This window comes from Gorilla gorilla, chromosome 17 (assembly GCF_029281585.2).
Source record: "Gorilla gorilla gorilla isolate KB3781 chromosome 17, NHGRI_mGorGor1-v2.1_pri, whole genome shotgun sequence".
Classification (NCBI taxonomy): Eukaryota; Metazoa; Chordata; class Mammalia; order Primates; family Hominidae; genus Gorilla; species Gorilla gorilla.
In genome coordinates, this window is record NC_073241.2 from 84,682,885 (window position 1) to 84,705,706 (window position 22,822).

The 22,822-nt window shown below is 37.2% G+C and overlaps 1 protein-coding gene across 38 annotated transcripts in view; it reads right to left on the minus strand.

The window, feature by feature from the left end:
- TCF4 (transcription factor 4) overlaps positions 1-22,822 on the minus strand; it is a 367,386-nt gene that overhangs the window by 128,655 nt on the left and 215,909 nt on the right. The window lies entirely within an intron of this gene.

Here is a 22,822-nt window from a genome sequence, read left to right on the forward strand (position 1 = left end):
TTCCACAATAACCTATCACAGTGTGACAATTATTAAACTTCTAAAAATGATGACATCAGAAAGATTATATAATATTACATTTTCTAAAAACTACATAGAAACTTACCCATAATATATAAATCGCCTGATTATACTCTGCATTGAACACATTGTTCTTTTAATTATTCTGATATGCAATAAAACAAGAGTAGATAGTACCATTTATATTAAGAACAAATTTACTATTTAATAAAGAAATTTTAAAATTAAGTACTAAAAATCTAACTTTATCGTTACTTGTAATCAACTTTTACTGACTGAACTAATTACTGTCCTTGATAAAGTACAGAATGTGTTTTCCCTAATCTAAATTCTAATCACCATGTCACTCACAACAGACTTAGGGATGCTTCACTAACACACTATTCACATGCAAAATACTCTAAATAGGCCAATTATGACTCTGCCCCTGTTCCCTGGTTAACCCGCTGAGAACTGAAAAATTTCACAAGGCAGTCACCAACTAAAACAAAGGGTCCTTGTTTTAAATTAAGACAGTCTTTTTGATTCCTAAATAGCTCAACAAAGTGGCATGTCTTCTAGTGAAAGCAGTTGGTCAAATATGACCCATAAGCTGGAAAATCAAAAATTCAAACCTCCCCTTTCCACCGCCATATAGCTAAATATCATAAAGAGAACCTCTCTATTCCAAGGGGTTTTTCTGAGTGTTGGATGAGTCATATATAAAGGACTAATCAGCTACTGACAAGCTCGCCTTTACTGATTCCAGTTTAAGACTTTTTCAAGAGATATGTAATAAACATTACTTCAAAATACAACTTCAAGGATGAGATTTCAGATTGAAAGCACATTTTGAGTAATAAACTCATTGCTAGTATCTTAATGTTTACCACATAAATACCTGATAAAACCAGATTTATCAGATAAAAATCTGACACCTGCATGCTCAACTATTGCCTCTTTTGAACTTATGAGACATATTAAAACACTACACAATGACAAACTAAAACATAAGGCTTATTATAATAAAGTTTTGCATAAATCAGAAATCTAGTAACAAATAATTTATCATTTAGGAGTGGCATTCAAAAATTTTTGAATCTCAACCTAAATTTCACTCTTCACATTTCTTATTAACAAAGAAAGTTACAGTGAAGTCTGTGTCCAAGTTTTCTTTGAAATTTCCATCAATAAAGCTGTGAATGATTTGAAATCACAACCTCCTTACAGTTTGGTAAATCTACGAATGAGTCTTCATTTCATTGGAAAGAGGAGTTTGAAAATAACTTCGTATTCTAGACACAAATCACCCCTATTTCTTCATTTTTCTTTTTCTAGAAGTATATTAAATATTCAGAAAACGGCTAAGCAAATATGTTGAAATGCTTGCTTGTGTTTTTAAGTGAGTTTAACCATTGGTTAATTCCTCTTGGTCCTGGTGGCAAAGGTTTTCACTCTCAAGAAATTAAATGCATTCAAGGGGTCAACCTAAAAACACACACTTGCTATACTGTCTTTTAGCAGCATTCACAATAGAGCTGTGAAAAATATAAAATAACTACAAAACAGCTACAGGCTGTGGTTGACCTTATTGTTGTTAACTTAAAAGAAAATAATTTCATGGGCCAGTCATAATAAATCACGCATCCAGCTCTTACATATGCAGGCGCAAGGACTATGTGCAGTAACATAGCACTAGGACCAGATAGCACTTACAAACCTTTAGTGGTTCCTGTTAAGCTTTATTTTTTTCACAAAGCACATTCCTGTTTCTTTCTCCTTAGACCTGTTTGTTCCTATTTCTTTCTCACTTGGACAATAGAATCATTCTTCTAAAGCAACAAAAATAAACATTTCCTCACATTTAAGGGAGCCCTAAACACCTCCTTAGGGAAAATGAAGATAAAAATATATGTGTTCTTATTGTAGAGTATACTTATAAAGCGAACAATGACCATTTACTATTGTCTGGCCTTTACGTCACATACTTAACTCTCTGTAGCAATGAGAAAGATAAATTTTCCACTGGCTGAAAAACCTGAGTTTATGAATTTTAAAAAGTGAATGGCGTTTGATTTAAAGTAAATTAAATTTTGCACAAAATGGATAAGGTATTTGTTTATATTATGAATTTACCTGCATATATAGATATAGCTCTGAAGACAAGTTTCTGCTTGTCTTAATAAAAGTTAAGCTTGAAAACTACATCTACTTTCAAAATGGGCAAATTCATCCTGGCCTTAAATAGGATTATAATGGTTTTAGGTTTTTCACATTGTGCAAGCTCATGTTCTGCGGTTATGCTGGGTCCCAGTAGTAGGTTGCCCGAATCTGCCAGGAAACACTGGAGGCAGATGTGGCATCTGGCAGAGCTAACCTGTAAATCTTAAACCCATAGTTTAGCATTTTGCTTAACTGCCCACAGTGTGATGAGACAAGCCCTTCCCCTTACTCGCTCCTATTTTTTTTCCCAAAAGACCTAAAATACCGTAACCAAAGAATTAAATACACTGACTTTATCAACCAGGTTGGAATGTTTTGGGGTTCACCCTCTGCAGCCAATTCCCCTGCAAATGGCCATTCCTAACTTGGCCATTCAAATCCCCAAATACAGCACTCTGTGAGTGTCTTTTGCAATTAAAATTTTGTTGTTTGTTTTACATCGGATTTGTTTGTTTTACATCAGATATAGGTCTCAGAATGTCTTTCGAACACATTCTCAACCCTGCCCCCATTCCTTTTCAGGGGAGCTTCTTAACAGCCTTGATCAACCACTGAACTTTGCTTATACAACCAAGAAAGCAAACCATGAATTAAACTTGAGTAACAGAAAAGCAGCATATATCTCAAATTAGATTTATAACTGAATGGTAATCAAAAATAGAACTCACTGCTTGAAGCTTAAATTATCAACTTTTTTCTAGTTAAACTAAAATCATCTTGCTCTGAACTATTATTTCATTTCAGTCAGCACTTTAAATGTAATGGGTGGGTGGTACATTTCTAAAAAGGAAGATTATATTTACACTTAATTATAGATATGACTGAGATCAGAGTACGATGAATACTGCTTTTTTGGCTTATAATTAATGCATCTAATAGGTGAATGACCTTGAATTTCAGTGTTGGAACCTGGAAGAGGGGAAAAAAGAAGTAGGAGAAAGAAAATCTCTGGAGAAAAGCAAATGTGCCCCTGGTTTCTCAGGGCTTTCTCGATTCTGCGTCACTCCCATTACGTTGTGATCCGGTATCAGACACAACATCTTGGGGGGATGTTGCAGAACAGAGAAAAGCAGTCTCAGATGAAACCAGATTAAGCTCCTTTTCTGAACTATTGCCAAATGCTTGTGAGTCTAATTCATGTTTGGGTATTCTAGTACTCACACAGCTGCAATTCCATTCTTTCATCACAAACCTAAGTGATGTATAGTGGCTTTGTATGGTGAACTGACTCTATAAAGCCAGGATTTTTAAAAATGTTAATATGGAAAAAAATTCTGAACCACTATAAAACTTATGAATGCAAAATATATGTGTAGGTATCTACCAGACTTTGTGGCATTAAATGCAAAATACATATTGAGTGAAATTACAAGTTAGATTTGTTTAAAATACCTTTTATCACAACCTAGGTCATTTCTGCATAGTTAATTCTGCACAGGATCGGGTTTTCAAAGACACTGCTGAATAAGATTCCTAACAGCCATGGGGAAGTTTCTGTAAATCCCTGTCGAATAGTTGCTGCTGAATGTGCCATTCTGACCACAGAAGGGCCATTGCTGACTTACTACAGTAGCAGGAGGGGGGCGATAATTTTGCTGCTGTTGGCACTTACTCTGCAACCTAGAATATATCTCGCACCAAAGGGCAATGAAGAACACAATATTTCCACCTGTCCACTTTTGAACTTCAAAGCTCAAAATTGAAGGTCAGTCTTTGGACAGTCTTCTTTTCTGATTCCTGAAGGTCCAAGAGTACACCTTTATAATTTATTTTTATTTCTGTCCTATGCTTGGTTTCAACAAAAGAGGACTTGGGCAACTTACAAAGACTAAGGTATCTTGCAAATCAGGGACTTAAAAAACTGCTGTGCTGTAGAGAAATACAAATTATTGAAATTATTATTTAGCAAACATTTTTAAAGGTTTTTTGTCAGTGTTTTTTATTTCTACATTAAACATGTCATGCACATTGTGTCTGTAACAAGTCAGAAGTAGAATTCAAATCTATTAAGGAAAGAGGGAGGGCTTTAAGGTCAGACCAATCTGGTTGAACCCTAGCTCAAAGAAATACAGACAATGTATTTGGGGGTGAGTTATGCAACTGCTCTAAACCATATTTTCTTCCTCTGTAAAAAGGGAATAATAAGAGCTCTATCATAGGGTTATCAGGAATAGATGAAACAACATATGTAAAATGTTCCGCAGAGCCAGGGTCCAGCACAGAGCTTACCTCTTCCTTATGTCCCACACAAAACAGTCCCATATTATAATCCACTGATTATTATTGAAAAGATGCATCAAAAGTTATGAGTGATCATTAGATTCTCTATTTTCAGATAAAAAAGTACAAGCTGTGATAATAATTTGGAAAAGTTACTATAAAAAGTTAAAAATGAGTTATATACGGGAGTCTACATAACAAAGATGATAGCCTTATGGCCTAGAGCTACACTGGCAACAAGAAATGACTAGGTTTTCTCCATATTTAATAAAGTAATTGCCCAACAATCTTCATAATTAAATTTAAGTGGCCATGTTCCTGGAACTGCCACAAGGATGAGTTCAGTGGCTCCTTTAATTTTGCTTTTGCACGCATGAGCAAACTGCTACTGTTAATTCAACTATAGGTAAGATCAAAACTAGTTACAGTTAACCAACTAGATATACAAAAATAAGAAATGTATTATATGCGATAGAATTTCATAAATCTTGTGATGTTACATTCGAACTCTTGCTACAGTATTGGTCACTGATAAATAACCTCAAATATGGTTCAATTTTGTGTTTTGCCACTTACAAGGGTAATTATAGGCATTTAATGAATTTTTATGTTATACTTATCAAGTATAACACTTCTCCATGACATCACAAAAAAATAAAAATAAATGACTGCAGCTTCCATAGGTTTGGTTGGAAATGTACGTAATTCCCAAAGAAATCAATTGCCTTAAACAAAATTATTTATTTTAGTAGTGATTGTATTTCACCAAACACTCAAAAATTCAAATACATTGTCTTTCCTTATAAGGAAACACACCACCTTATATTTAAATGTCATAATGTGATGCAAAGGTTGCCGTGGTAACTAGTACTTAATGTATAACAGAGTAACAGTCAAGTAAAGACTCATGCATTTTGGTATGGAAATTACAACTGCCCAAGGGTTGGCCAGGTTTACGCATATACCTATTTGACTCTCATATTTTTTAAAAAGAATATATTATTTATTGTATACACTAAAGCGAGGAGGTTTTTTGATGGTTTCTGAAAATCCATTCTGGAATCCCAGGTCATCTATTACATATTAAAAGGGGGATTATATTTGTTGGCGGGAAGGTAGAAATTTAGCAAAAAGAAAACATTGAGTCAATCAGTAACCTATAATAAAAAACGGATTTGAAGAAATCTTATGTAAACAATACAGAATTTAAGAAAACTATCTTCTTTGTCAGTTTAAGCTCCTTCTCAGTTCAGGAAGTTCATTTAATATATAATTCACTATGTAGTGAGTTGATATGCTATAATCACTACTTGCCTTAAAAATGTTTCCTTCAGCAATTTTGTGCCAAAGTAAAAATAGAACAATTTGAATACGACCTGTTAACATACCAGGGAATTAGCAACACTTTTGCTATAAATATAAACATGTAGCTATAATAAATGTGCTGAAAAATATATTTGGCCAGGTTGCTATTTTAGCAAAATAAAGGCATATCAAACTGTCACAAGTCAGTCTTCATCATATTGGGTGGAAGTTCCATTTCAAGGTTGTTGTAAATATCTGCCCCTCTGAGCAACGATGACAGCCATTTTTATGTAGGTTGGCCTCCCTGGAAACAGGAACCAGGGTCATGTGGCCTACCCAGCACCCCACATAAAGGCTCAATTATAGCCTAATGGCCAACTCTGTAAGATATCACTAAAACAAAGTGTCCCGCTAACAATCTGCACCTGTAAATAAGGTGACACCTCCATCACATGATGGGCGGAAATTGAGATTATCTTGAGAAGTAGTAAATGCTCAATGTAATCTTCAACTCATCCTGAAATTATTTAAGTCCTGACATTCCTTCCAAAGCTATGCACAGCTTCAAGCCAGTCTGCACTCGATGAGCACTAACTCTTTACCTCCCAAGATTCTTTCTTGAATATCTGACCAAGAATATATGGCGTAAAGGTCAAACTAGAGGATATGGCAGCTAAAGAGGAAATGACTTCTTCATGTTTTAACTTTCTACAGTGCCTGGCGCAGAGACCTGCCATGGCAAATGCTCACTAAATATTGAAGTAAATGCAGAACTAATGCTATTGATCAAATCGAGGTCTTAAATAACTACTGTGCTTCTGTTTTTTAGCATAAATCTTATCTTTGAGGCATTCCAACTACTACTGCTGCTCATAATAACCACCATAGTATTAGCATAGGTAGTAATAGTAGTATGAGGAGGAGGATGGGTGGATGTGAATATAAGAAGAGTGGCAAGGACGGTAGGTATAGCAGGAGCAGCAGCAGCTACAAGTCACAGTGTCCGCTAAGTGCCAGGCACAGGTGCAGATCCTTTACATGCTAACATGGCAGATGCTGCAAACCCCAATGTACAGATGGGGACATTCAGAGTGGTTATGTGACCTGACCAATGCCATGTGGCTGGCAAACAGTGGAGCCAAGCTGGGAATTCAGTTAGGCTTGACTTCAAAGCCTATGCTAGTTCTCTGCTCCACACTCACCAGCTATCTTCTGTAAACTTGTTTTTTCTCCCCCTCCCACAACCATTAGAAGGCTCATTTTTAAGTCAAGAGCTTATCCTAAAATTTACTTCATAGGAGCCCATCTAATTAAGTAGGGTCAGACAAGCCCTGGTGTGAGTGCCACTTACCCCCTGGATAATCCTGGACAATCTGTCTAACCTTGGTGGGCAAACCTCCTTGCCTGGGAAATGTTGTATAAGAATGCCTACCCATGGTAAGAATTCAGTTAGATAATACAAAGTGCTTAGCAAAGTTCCTAGCACTCACTGAGGCTTAATTGTAAGGAGTATATTTAAATATGTTGTACATTTTAAAATCTTACTATATACTAATACAGAATGTGTTATATTATAATGTAAGTTTGGAAGAAATGATATGATGTATGATATATAAGTCATGCATAGATAGATTATATATATTTCTAATAGGCCCAAGACATGTGAGGCTGTAAAACAGCATGCCTGCTTGGACAACTGAAATCTCAGTTCTTTAGTCTGATCCTCCCACTATCTCCACCTCTGCTCTCCACAGCTGCCTGCCATTCATCTTTAATCTTGATCTCCACAATGGGGTCAATCATCTTCTCTAAAAAGGTTCAAATTCTTTTTCTTTTTGTTTATTATTATTTCTTTTCCCCCAGTCTTCTTTCATTTCAGTCCTCTTCCTTCTAGACGTTTCCTTCCACTTCATCTGAAAAATTCAACTGTTGTAACATTTATAGCCTTGTATGGAAAGTAACTCTTTTTCCTCCTTTCTAATCTGTGGGATCCTCAAGGGCAGAAAGTGAGCTCTGATCATCTTTGTATTCCTGGCATCCAACAGGGTGGGCCCCGGTACACAGTATGCCCTCAGTAAAGGCCAAATGAATAAGATAATTTATTAGCTATGGAAGATGCTTGCATGATTTCAACCATCCCTAGTATAAATATGCCTTCTCCATCTCTACCCAGTAGACACGTAATTCCTCCATCTCTATATTCAGTCTTGTCCTCAGCGTTCCTCCTGTGCCTCTGGAGTGGTTTTTAAGAACATCACCTCATGAATGCTTCATACAAAACATAAAATTTGATCCTTAATATGCAAAAGGCTCAATGCCTCTTTTCCACAAAACTTCTGCTGATTCCTAATTACACTCTCAGTCCTTTAAAGTACATTCGAAGAGTAAGAACTTGTAATGTCTGTGAGGAAATCAGTTGTATGTTTTTCTAGACACATGACGGCTTACCTTTGTTCTTATCTATGACAGGTTTGGTTGAAAATGGTTAAATTTCTATAGTACATGGGGCTATTAAATGGTTCATCATTCACCCAAAGGGCCCGGTTCTAAAAAGAATTTGGAACAGTTGGGATAATGCAAGCACTGCCCAGGAGAAACAGATTCAGTAGTGCCATATTCTTTCAGTAGAAGAAACATTGCAGGAGAGAGGACAAAGAAATGGCAAGAGAAGGGAATGGTTATTGTGGGAACATAGCATATGAAATAGGTTAGGAGAACTTAAAACAGCTGGCTAAAAAAATGACTTCCCTTAGTAGGTAGCAAGGAAGTCTTAACATGACATTGAGCACTTGGAATCTACCTTCTTAACTACTGACAATAGGCTGGGTCAGCTAGGGTCAAAGCCACAAAAATAGCCATAGGAGACTAGAGACAGAACAGATAATCAAGACAACAACTTAAGAATTGAATTAAAATTTTGGTGTGTTTCTTCATAGGAAGTGATATGGCCCCATTTTTCTTAGGCTACACATGCATCAATTTGAACTCTTCCAACAATGCCAACTTTTCCAGAATGGCACCATTAAATACCTAAAAACAATCTTCTAACACTGAGGTCACCAAACATTTTTCTTGAAGGACCAGATAGAAAATATTTTAGTCATTGCTGGCCATGTGGTCTCTGTTGCAAATACCCAACTCTGCCATTGTTACGCTAAATCAACCATACATAATATGTAAATAAACAGGTCAGACAGTGTTCCAGTAAAATTTTATTTATAAAAAGAAGCTGTTGGTTGGATTCGGCCTTAAGTCATAATTTGCTAACCCCGCCCCCCACCCTTTTTTTTTTTTTTTTTTTTTTTTTTTTTTGAGAGAAGTCTCACTCTGCCACCAGGCTGGAGTGCAGTGGCGCAATCTTGGCTCACTGCAACCTCCGACTCCCAGGTTCAAGCGACTCTCCTGCCTCAGCCTCCCGAGTAGCTGGGCTACAGGTGCATGCCACCATGCCCAGCTAATTTTTGTATTTTTAGTTGACATAGGGTTTCACCATGTTGGCCATGATGGTTTCAATCTCTTGACCTCGTGATCCACCCGCGTTGGCCTCCCAAAGTGCTGGGATTACAGGCCTGAGCCACCACACCTGGCCTGCTAACCCCTTTTCTAAAAGAAAGCTACAGGACATATTCTCAACATTTGATTGCACTGCTGGGATAGAAATGTCATGAGATTTATGGATGCTATCTTCAGACTTCCCTCTCCCCATCATCCAACCTCACCTAGAACACTGGTGCACTGTGGACAGAATTGGCCTTCTAAAATCCAGAGCTGCTCCTGTTCCTTCAAGCAGACCAAACTTCAGAGCTTGAAAATGCTGAGCCCCCAGCTCCACCCATAGCCAATCTAGTAGTAATCTACCTCCCAGCCCTCTCTTTCCTCTTTCACACATTTCTCCACTAAGATGCACCGAATACCTACTATGGGCCAGCCACTGTTCTAGGCACTAAGAAGACAGTCCTCATCTGTCTCTTCCCTTCCCTGCAGCCTACCTATAGTCAGAGTCACATGGAATTGCTCACGGTTCCCTAATTACTCTCTTGCTCATACAAACGTTTCTCTGCACTTTTACAAAGGCTAACCCCTCTTCCTGGAAGACCCTTTCTTCCCATTCCACAGCAGAGAAGCCACTTGCAAACAACCATGAGGACTGGTCAAATGTCATTTCCTTGAGACTCCTTCCCCAGCTACGCTGGGGAGGTCCGCTCCTCTACCCCGGGCTTCAGGCCACTCCCTATCACAAGGCCTTGGCATTACAGGCAGATGTGGGAGGGAATATCCTCACTGTTGAGTCCCAAGCACCAGCCCAGGATGCCACTCAGTAAAAGGCAGCAATCATACAAATAACAGCAAATATCTATACAGTGCTTGGTATGCTTCAGGCTGTTGGCTATGCAACTTATTTAATATGAAGAACCCCTCAAGGAGGGGGATTCTACTAATACTGCTTTACAAATAAGGTGGCCTGAGGCAGAAATAACTGAAGTATCCACCCAAGATTATCTGAAAAATATTTGAAGATGCATGAATAACCAAACTGTGTGAATTCTACTGATCTTTCTTACATCTTCTGGACTCACAGTGTTCCTGGAAATCTCACATCTGAAATTCTCAATAATCAACTCATGCTTTTCCTGAAATCACATGCTTGGAGCCTCCCAACTGTCTTCTCCTGTCTTATCTCCAATGACTGCTAGTTTCAGAACTTCAGCTCTAGTCAAAAGAAAATGGCCAGGTGTAATGGCTTATGCCTGTAATCCCAGCATTTTCAGAGGCCAAGGTGGGAGAATCACTTGAGCCCAAGAGTTCAGGAGTTGGAGGCTGCGGTGAGTTATGATCGCACCACTGCACTCCAGCCTGGGCAGCAGAATGAGACTTTGTCTCCAAAAACAAAAACAAAAAAAAAAGAGGGAAGGAAGGAAGGAAGGAAGGAAGGAGGGAGGGAGGGAGGGAGGGAAGGAAGGACGGAGGGAGGGAGGGAGGGAGGGAGGGAGGGAGGGAGGGAAGGAAGGAAGGAAGGAAGGAAGGAAGGAAGGAAGGAAGGAAGAAAAAAGAAAAGAAAAGAAAAGAAGAAAACATGTATCTGACCCTGACCTTTGGGCTCCAATGTCCCTTCCACACTGAAACAGGGACTGTCTCTTTTTCGAAATCCATTTCGAACTTGCTTATTCCATAAAATCTTTGTAAAAATAACGGGCCTCCAATCATTCGGTTTACTCAATATTCACACACATAACATTATAACCAGCCTTAAATGTTTATGAGAAAGATGCTGTTAAAATAACAAACAAGCAAATAACTTTACAGAGTTAGAATAGGACTGTGATCTTTAAGTTTCCTTAGAGTAATTGTAGAGCATTTGCATTTATAAATATTCTATTTTCTCTCCACGGATGTAAGACAGAAATATTCTTATTATGTTTTCTTATATTTCTCATTATAAATATATTTAGATATTCAGCATATGACACTGACTTGCTGAACTAGTTCACAAGCCAGTTTAACAAAAATCATGAAAGGATTCAGCAGTATAAACACTTCTAAAAGACCGAAATAATCTTGTATATCAATTTTTAAAAGAAAATCTTTTCACGCAACTATTTCCCAGGAAAGTACTTGCATAAATGTGATTGGATGACTCAAAATTAAAGGAGACTTTAATGCAAATTCAAACAAATTCCAAAGAGAGAAAAATGGATAGGGTAGAGAAGACACAAATTCTAAAGTTTATCTGGAATATTAATGCATGATAATAGTTAAGAAAATTTTTACAAAGATGTAAGTTGAGAATACATACATTTTAAACAAAGTAAATTAAAGCAATGTGCGGCTGCTGCCAGATCAGGAAATATTACAGAAAGATTTATGGCAAGGCTGTCATTGAAAAAAAAATCAATGAGAAAATGATAAATTATTCAATAAATGGTAACTAAAGTTTGTTTAGCATTTAAGGGGAAAAATTTACGTTTTTGCTTCACACCTCATACTAAAATATGTTTAAATGCAAAGGTTAAAACATAAAAGCCTGAGAATAAAGTATAAACAATTAAGTAGAGATGGCCTTTGTTAGCTATGACATTAGAGCTAGAAAAATTAGAACATATTGGGACCCAGACTACATACTTGTTTTTCAAAACATTACCCAGCTGGGCGCGGTAGCTCATGCCTGTAATCTCAGCACTTTGGGAGGCTGAGGCAGGTGGATCATTTGAGGTTAGGAGTTCAAGACCATCCTGGCCAACACGGCAAAACCCCATGTCTCTACTAAAAATACAAAAATTAACCAGGCGTGGTAGTGCACACCTGTAATCCCAGCTATTAGAGAGGCTGAGGCAGAAGAATCGCCTGAACCTGGGAGGCGAAGTTTGCAGTGAACCAAGATCTTGCCACTGCACTCCAGCCTGGGTGACAGAGCGACACTCTGTCTCTAAATAAATAAATAAATAAAAATAAATGAAAACATTATCCAAACCACACAAAGTTGAACAAAAATCTTTCTTAACAAATATTTAATGAAAAGATAAATACTCTTAATAAATAAAAAGCTCTTACATTGTAATAAGAATAAAACTAAATAGACTGGGGAAGAACATGAACCATTCCTTTATAAAAGGAATGAATTTGAAATTTGGCAATAAATATATGACAAGCTATCTGGCAAATTAAAATAAGACAAATTTTCAACTGCCAGTGAGGAAGTTCACTTTCATATATAGCTAATGGGAATGTAATCTGGTATAAACTTTCTGGAAGGCAAGTTAAAATGTACTGCAAAATATTAAAAGCATATGCCTTCTGACTTAGAAGTTTCAAGTTAAAAATTTTAACTCTATGGATAATATTGGACAAGTGTACAAAAATACATGTGCATAGATGCCTATGGTAACATTATATCTGTGAAAATTTACAAAAGCCTAGTAGGAGTTTTATTAAATTAATGAAGATATATAAAATAATGTGGTAAATTTACATTTAATGAAAAAGCATGTTTTTAAAAGTAGCTTCTGTAGCACATGACCTGTTTTTCTAAAAATTATCTTCAAGTTTAACCATTCTCTACAATTCCTCCATCCTCAGTCAAATCATGATGTTCATCAGAATATTTCTCATTCTGGCAAATTCTGTGGTTTATATTTGTTATAAAAATATAACCTGAGTAACTTCACAGAGTCCTCCAAGGGAACTTTAGGTAGCGGCAAAAGGCAGAATGAAGATTATCTTCATTTCAGAAATCTCTCTTGAACTTTGTTTACTGCAGGATAAAGACTAAGGTGATTATATCTGTGCATGCACACACCAGGTGAAAGCTGCCAGGGGAGTCTATCAGATATTCAAGAGCCTTCTACAGAATGTACTGAAAACAAATCTTTCAAGGTCTATATATATGAGACAAGACCACTTGACCGATTTTTAAAAATGTATAGGCTAAGTTGATTTTCATTTTCCACATGGAGACTGTCATTATTTATAATTTACTAATGCGCATTAAAAATATATAAGGGCTGGGCATGGTGGCTCATGCCTGTAATCCCAGCACTTTGGGAACTGAGGCAGGCAGATCACAAGGTCAGGAGATCGAGACCATCCTGGCTAATACGGTGAAACTCTGTCTCTACTAAAAACACAAAAAATTAACCAGGTGTGGTGGCATGCACCTGTAGTCCCACCTACTCAAGAGGCTGAGGCAGGAGAATCGCTTGAACTCGGGAGGTGGAGGTTGCAGTGAGCCGAGATCATGCCACTGCACTTCAGCCTAGGCAACAGTGTGAGACTCCATCTCCAAAATATATATATATATATACACATATATATATATATGATGGCTGGGCTTAGCAGATGTGTAGATTCTCCTATTGCTGGGTCCCACTTTTCTGTTAAGGCTTACTTCCTTACTGCTTTTGCCCAAATTATTTCTTGTAGAAGCACTGGATAAATGCCTGCATTGCTGTGGAGTGAGAACAACTTCAGAGTGGGTCAATTCCGCAAAGCAGAGTGGCAAAAGCAGTGATCATGCTGTTTTCCTCATCGGCCAAAAGTCAGCTCCCTAATGCTCTCCCCCAGCCAACAATGGACCTTAGAGTGAGCCCATCAGCCTTTCAACTGAATGGGCTTTGAGGCACAAACAGAATAAAAATCTAAAGTTTTGGCTGGGCACAGTGGCTCATGCCTATAATCCCAGCACTTTGGGAGGCCAAGGCGAGTGGACCACCTGAGGTCAGGAGTTCAAGACCAGCCTGGCCAACATAGTGAAACCCCATCTCTACTAAAAATATAAAAAAATTAATGATGCATGTCTGTTATTCCAGCTACTGAGGAGGGTGAGGCAGGAGAATCGCTTGAACTCGGAAGGCAGAGGTTGCACTGAGCTGAGACAGTGCCATTGCACTCCAGCCTGGACAACAAGAGCAAAACTCCATCTCAAAAAAAAACAAAACAAAGCAAAACAAAAAACAACAACAACAAAAAAACTATTTTTGTGTGGGACGAGCTAATTCTAAAATTGTGTATATATATATATATATATATATATATATATATATATATAAGACATATATAGACCATGTGGATAGGCCTTCTTTATTTTATAATTCTAAATCTTCTATGAACTGAAAGAAGGAAGACATTTATTTGAGGGGTTTAAAAACCATGAAAAGTGATTCTTGATTTATTTGTTATTTGGCTTTTGTTTTTCTTCAGAAAAGGTAGATATTTATTTATTTGTTCATTTGAAGGTTCACAATCTTTCCCTCAATTGAAAAATTCCAGAAGGTTTGAAAGCTGTAGTTTGTGACAAAACCTGAACTAATGTGAGAATATCTACATATCTGCAATTTTTGTTTTTGTCTTACTAGGTGTATCTATTCATATGTTTTGCTATAGAAATAATTATATATACATTGTGGCTGTTTCAGACTTCACTGGGGAGTTACACAGGACATGTTATATACACCATATTAACTTCATAAAATGCAAATGATTCTTAAATTGTGAAATACCTATGGCCCCAAGGGTTCTAAATAAGAAAATGTGGCGTTTAACAGTCCTTTTCCTACAATGTGCTTAAAGGCATGGCTTAAAAGAAAATTTACTACATCAATCATCTTTTAATTACTTTTAGAGATAATGTCAACACCTAAACCTATTTAAAGAAAAAGTGTCTTTCAATTCCCTTAGAATATTCACACCCAGCCTGCTCAATTTTGGCACATGTATTTGAGCACAGCCAGTTTGTCCAAACCTAGTAGGTCCTCTACAGGAAGACAGTGTAGCATTTTACTTTATTGTTTGCCATAGGGTTATTTTTTTTCATTGCTGGTGAGCATTTTCATATGTTTGCTCCATGGTCATTTTTTGATTTACTGAAGAGCATGCTTATACACAAATTTCCATATTTCCATATACATATACATTTCCATACGTATATAAGCATGATCTTAACTATTAACAATTTTGGTTGTTCTGATTTGAAAATCACTTACCTGGACATTTAATTTTAAGTGTTACTTGAAGAAAGTTCTATATACCCAAAATAATTTATGGTTCAATCACCCAGGTTTTACTCATGTGGTAGAGATGAAAATCATCTCCCTTAGAACCCAAGGTGATCTTTGCTCTGTAATACGTGTTGCACATTCAAAGCCAAATTCCTCTAAAATTTTTCAGCACACAGCTCTAAAATTGTCAGGGCAATCTGGTGTAGACCAGCTGTGTACATGTGCTCATGGGTGTGATTAATTATGTGTGCTTACGTGTATGCGAGTGTATGTGTAATATAGATATAAAAACAATTGATATTAATTAGTTTATTTGCATACTTTCTCCATCCCAACACACACAAACCTATCTGCCATCCTCCCTCCTTCTGCAAACATACAGTACAAGTCTTGGAAATTCTATTCCTTTGCCTGAATGGCCAATACTGGCTAAAGGGGTTGAGGAAATTATAATGTATCAAGAACATTTTCATAGTTCAACCAAGTTGCAGGATTCTGCTGTTTGGTGGCCCCTTCACCAATGCAATGTAGGAGTGCATATGATGTCTTTAGAGGACATGTACAACCCATAAGGTAATTTCTTCCATAAACATTCTTGTCACATTTCAGCAACTATTCTAAGCACTGAAGATAACTGACAAATCAACGTCCTCCTCATTTATGAATGTGCAGGAAAACATGAACAAGGAAATATATTAGAAGAGTAGGATTTAAACAGTTGCCTCTTCTAGTGAAATGAGTGAAGTTTGCAAGGCACCCTCTATATTCAAACAGAAGAAAGAATGTAAAATACCCCACAAAAGCTGTAAAAATATGCAAAAATGAATGATTAATAGATAGTTAAACTCTAGATAAGATTTAGTAGGGAGAAGAAGCTTCATTAAATCAATTTACTTATGGGTATTTTGCAACCTCCAATGAAATACTCATCAATAGATCCTAAAACAAACAGGTGAAAGACAATGTAAAACTCTGTATTAGGGAGATCTGGTGGGCAGCACATGAACTCACTGAACAATCTAAGCATCTTGAGAAATGAATGGCCACATACTACTTCTTGAATGAAGCAAATAACATATCCAAGATTACCCATGAAAAAACCTCATAGTGTTTTCAGCCGGGCGCGGTGGCTCATGCCTGTAATCCCAGCACTGTGGGAGGCCAAGGCGGGTGGGTCACCTGAGGTCAGGAGTTCAAGACCAGCCTGGCCAACATGGAGAAACCCCGACTCTACTAAAAATACAAAAATTAGCATGGTGGCATGCACCTGTAATCCCAGCTACTTGGGAGGCTGAGACAGGAGAATCACTTGAACCCAGGAGGCGGAGGTTGCAGTGAGCTGAGATTGTGCCACTGCACTCCAGCCTGGGTGACAGAGGGAGGCTCTGTCTCCAAAAACAAAACAAACAACTACAATAACAAAAAGTCATGAGATTTATAGATGTTATGTTAGTCTCATTCTCCCCATTAAACCAGCCTCACCTAGACATTCATACACTGCAAACAAACTTGGTCTTCTTAAAAAAAAAAAAAAAAAAACCCACAGTGTTTTAAGAAAGTTTTCAAATTTGTGTTGGGCTGCATGTGTCCTGTGGGCCATGGGTTAGACAAGCTTGCCCTAAATGCAAGTATCAGCTTACAGGAAGTATGGAGAACAGATGAACATGGTGTATGACACCACAAAGAAGCAATAAGCCAAATCCATAATGTGGGCTTTCTACAGGAAAATGGACCCAGTTAAAATATTTAAAAAGAGGGAGACTGGCCATGTTGTAGATTTTAAGAAGACTTCAAAGTCATGATAATCAAATGCAACGTGTGAACCTGGTTTGGATTCTGATTCAAACATGCCAGCTGTAAAAAGGCATTTGTGAGACAACTGAGGAACGTCAGTTCTTAATGCTATTAAGAATTCCTGATAGTCTTGCTAGCTGTGATATGGCACCATGGCTATGTAAAACAAAGGAGGGGGCTTATTTGTCAGAGATGCTTCTGAAATATTTATAGGTGAAATAATATGCTGTCAAGGCTTTGCCTTAAAATATTTCAGGAACATAAAGTGAAGGGGATACTATATAACAAAAGACTGGGAAAATGGTGACGTCTGTTGAAACTGGATAATGAATATATAGTAGCGCATCTTATAATACTCTATTTTTGTGTGTATTGAAACCTTCCATAATGAATAAGTACAAAAAGTTTGACATGTCAATAACATAAATCCTACATGTTTTGAAACTTCAGGAAAGAGATTAAGACTCAAACTGTCCTCTCAACACCAGCAGTGGGGTTAAAAATCTACTGATTCCTTTAAGATTTACATTTTGTCTCTTTCTCAGTGTAACAGAATTTTTTAAACTGCCATAGAGACACACTCCTTGGAGACACCAGACTGAAGGTCAAGCAGATAGTCAAAGAAAGAACCAGAAGTCCCACTTGATTTGAGGACAAGACTACAAATGTGTCCCTTTGGCCCCTGTGCCACAATGCCGGTTTCCTTTTCAAGTTAGAGGCGAAAGTGGCAGAGGATCAGGTAGCACATGACAGTCCTTGCAAGGAAATACACATTCCCCACAAGCACATCAAGATAACCAACTTCATATACTCTCCCTGTGAATTCATGCTGCCCTCACACCTGCACAGGTGCTCATCAGGAAATTTTAAAATATTTAAATATTCTAATTTTGGCATTAAGACAAAAAAAGTTGTTGGGGGGGGGCAGATATCAGCAGCTGTATTTTTTAAGCTGACATAAATAAAAATGTATTCATTAAATGTTTATAAACGTCAAAATTCAGTAGCTTACTAAACCGGGTTCTTTAGCTACTGCTGAAATATCAGCTTGTCAATCTGCAGAAAGGAGCTGGGCATTTTTAGCTTTCAATTAAAAAGTGAACATCAGAGTTTTATTTGTGTGTGTGTGTGTGTGTGTGTGTGTGTGTGTGTGTGTGTGTGTGTGTGTTTGAAAATGCATTCTGCAATAGATCAAAGGGAAGCTGCCGCTGCCTCTAACACTAGTCTCAGGTACCAGCCTGGCCATCCCATCGTGGAGAACAGGCCTTCATCGCTGGAAGGCTGCAATAGCTTTACCCACAACCAGCACGGTCTGACCCCAATCTCAACATTACGTTAGAAAGAGAAGGCCGGGCGCAATGGCTCATGCCTGTAATCCCAGCACTTTGTGGGGCTGAGGCAGGAGGATCGCTTGAGCCTAGGAGTTTGAAAGCAGCCTAAGCAGCACAGCAAGACTCGGTCTCTACAGAAAATAAAATAGAAAAAAAATTAGCCAGGTATGGTGGTGCACACCTGTGGTCCCAGCTACTTAGGAGGCTGAGGTGAGAGGATCACTTGAGTCTGGGAGGTCAAGGGGACGGTAAGCTGTGATTGCACCACTGCTCCAGCCTGGGCTCAATACATAGGTAGGTAGGTAGGTAGGTATGTAGATAGATAGATAGATAGATAGATAGACAGATAGATAGATAGATAGATAGATAGACAGACAGACATACATATAGACAGATAGATGTAACATAGAAACACTCAATTGACTGAAGAAAACTACAAAGAGCTTAAGTAAGCACCTTAGCCAGTCCTCCTAATTCAAAATGGGCCGCTCACCACGGCGATGTTTTTCTCAAAACAAGAACTTTAGGATGCTCAGACTGTATATATAGTGCAAATGACAACTCTCCCCCCCCAAAATTAGAGTGTAGTGATCTAATGAGGCCTCAAAGCATGAAAAAAAGGATGAGAGCATCTCCTTAGATATGAATAAAATCAATCTGCACAAAAAAGAGACCAACTAAAAAGGTGTGGTGGTGAGGCCATGAAAATATTAACTAAGAGCCAGTTAGTAAGTAGGGAAATAATGAACAGAGAACAGGAGAGGGAGAAGGAAGTGAAGTAGGTATGAGTTAAACTGTAAAATGTGTTTCCTTTACAAAGTTTTTGAGAATGTTTTATACTATGCTATATACTTGTGTGGGGGGGAATGTTATTTTTCTTATAACTTTTGCATTGAATTGAGACATTTCAAGTGATCTGCCCTGATTCAAACCTGAATGTCTAATATAATTCCAAATGAACATGTCATGTAGAAAGGCTGTATCAAAGCTTAGACATATATGGTGTGACCAGCTATTTTGGTATTATTGAGGTCTCTGGAGGTATTTTTATTCCTCCTCCACTTTGGCCACTGTATGCTTCTTAATACCTCCTCCAGGAGGCAGCCAGTTATACCTCTTCATTAGTTTGTGATACTTGGTCTTGGTAGAAACATGTTCAGAGGGCAGGAAAGAGTTTGAAAAAAGAGGCTAAAATAATCTGGATGAGGGGGCCATAGGGCCAGTAGGAGTCTTGCCTGTCGGGAGTCAGAGGAACCTGGGATCCAAGCCTCCTTAGACAAGACACTTAACTCCCCACAGCCTTGGCCCCTTCATTTGTGGACAGGAGACATTCACTGTACCTACTCATAGAGATGCTTGGAGAAATAAAGAAATCATGCCTGTGGAGACTATCACATATGTTAGAACAAAAGGAGTGTTTCGGTGAGAGCCAAGGAAGCTTTGTTTGTTCATTCACTTATTTTTTTTTTAAGTGCCAACCAGGGACCAGGCACTTTACTAGATACCAAGAGCACAGCAGTCAACTCATGCCTACATTTACAGAATGGATTTTAATCAATGACAACACTTCCGCCGGGAAACACTCCTCAACACTTCCACTGGGAAGTCTGACATAGAGACGCCTCTCCCCAGGTTCCTCTGCACCTAGCACGTGTCTCAAACATGCATGGAACTGAAATCCACCCTATGCTGAAATTATTGTCACAAGTCTCTATTGTTACCCACTTGCTTCCACTCTCAGCTGTGAGGTCCTGGAAGCTGGGGTTTTGTGTCTCTGGCACTGAGGGCTGCTTATACATAGCAGATAACGCAAATTTAGCCAATGGATTAATGGAGAAATAAATGAAAGAATAAATAAATAAAATGACTTATAACCTCTCAGTTTTCTAATTTATAAAAGGAGAATAATAGCATCTCCTTCCTTATAAGGTACTGTATTTGAAAGCATTTAGAATGTGTAAAGTTCCATATAAAGGGGTTGGCTTGGGATGGTAGATTAAACATAAGCTTCTACTTTTCCTCTAACCTCATATGTCATAAATGATACTGGGTGTGTGTGTATGGGTGTGTGTGAATTTAGAAGAGATATACATGCCAAAAAGTGCCAGAAAATAAGGAAGAGTACCTTCGGTGGAATAACGATTTTGAATTATTCTTAAAGATAAAAGTAGATGGATTTGCTCTATAGAGGAAAAATAAATAAATCACGAGCCAAAAAGCAGCAGCCAATCAAGAAGACTGCAAGGAAACAGCTAAATCCAGGATGCTCCAATCCCAGGGTCAATACATACATGGAGCTGGAGTGGAGTCCGATGCAATAATCGGGTCATTAATTGGGGTGCTACATTTAGAGCTGCAAGGCAAGCCAGAACAAAAATGTGACAGAAAAAGCGGATACAAGGCTTTAAAACTCAAATTTTATATGTAGCCAAACTTGCCTTCAAAAAGGTGAGCTAACTACAGGCAATTTAGAAAATGCAAAGACTCTGAAAATTTATACCCCCACACTTCTGAAAAAAATTACATAAGGATATATAACTGTATAATGACAAATCAACCCAAAAAAACCCAGAACAACATGGTCCAAAAAAATTAGCAAGATGGGGCAAGGAAATGCTAGTAGACTCTATGTGACTGTTGATGCAATTTAAAACGTCAAAAAGGAAACATATCAACCTCAACATGAGAGGTAAAGGGGAGGAACAAAGGGAGAAACTCAGTAATTAAAAATGTGCTAAGACTCTCCGTCGTCTTTTTTAGGAAAGATACAGACACCAAACAGCTTTAGACTTTAATAGAGATATATAATTTGAAATATGTGAGTTAGAAAGGCAAGAATAACTTTCATAAGAAATAAGATGTATAATTCCTGTACCATTAGAAAAAAAAAAGACCTTTTTTTTAAGCAGCAAAAAAATATAAAACAAAGGAAATGTGATCAAGCCAAGGAAAAAAAGAAAATTAAACTATGTTTATTTGGATATTATATTCCTCAACTAAGTTACAGTGGCTGTCACATTAGGCTAGAAAAATGTAAAGCTAAATGCTGTGTATAACAAACCATCAAAAATAAAACACATAGAATATGAAAAATAAAAATATATAAAATATATGTAATATAAAATCTACAAAAATAAAGCATGTAGAGAACATTACTATACATTGAAAGCCAATCTAAGGCAAAAATGTCAAAAAAGAAAAAAGTTGGATATTTCATACTGATGAAACCTATAGTCCACCAAAAATATAAAATATTCATGAACTTCTAATAATTTATGATATAGCTTTGAGATATATTTTTTAAAATATAAATACCCTGAGCGGTTGGTAAATCCATAATCAAAGTAGAAGACCAGAACAAATATCTCTCAGAAATTTAAATCAATTAGAAGGACAATAAGTAATAAAAGGTTTAATATATTAAAATAGGGAAAATAGGCCGGGTGCAGTGGCTCATGCCTGTAATCCCAGCAGTTTGGGAGGCTGAGGTGGGAAGATCAGTTGAGGTCAGGAATTCGAGACCAGGCTGGCCAAAATGATGAAACTCCATCTCTACTAAAAAAAACCAAAATTTAGCCAGGTTGGTGGTGCATGCTTGTGATCCCAGCTACTTGGGAGGCTGAGGTGGGAAGATTGCTTGAAACCGGGAGCTGGAGGTTGCAGTGAGCTGAGATCGTGCCACTACACTCCAACCTGAGTGACAGAGTGGGACTCCATCTCAAAAAAAATAATAATAATAATAAAAAAATAGGGAAATAGTATTCATTATTTTCAAATGCATATGAAATGCTTAAAAAAAACTAAGCACTTTTAAAAATCCTACTAGATTACCCCCAAAGTAGGAAATATCCATGCCATTTCCCCACTCAGAATGCAATAAAATAAAATAGTAAAAACAAAACAGTAGCACTGCCAACATGAAAAACATTTTATTAAAGTGGGACTGTGAAAACAGTGTTTTAAGTAACTCTTGAACTACACAAGAATGCAAAATAACATTTAAAACAATACACAAATAAATGATAGTGATAGCTGTATATAAGAAAATCTAAGGGATGCAGCCAAAGCTGTAACCAATGAAAAATAATGGTCTTAAATTGCAAGATGTAAAAATAAAAATTAAATGAACAAAACATACAATATAAAAAGCTAGAAAAAGTGCAACATATTTAAATATGATGAATTAATAAAATTTAAAATTTACTAAATTTAGATAAAACAAAATGTAGATTATCAATGAAACCAAAAGAAGGTACTTGAAAAAAAAAACAAAGAAAACAGACAAACCTCTGGCAAGTGTAAGGAAAAACAAGAAGAGAGAAAACAGAAATAAACATAATTACAAAATATATTTGCTAAATAGATAAGGAGTTTTTTAAAACAAGAGAAAGTATGTATAATTTTATGTAGCAAATTTTAAAGTCTGGAAAATGGATGTTTTCTAGGATAACAAAAACT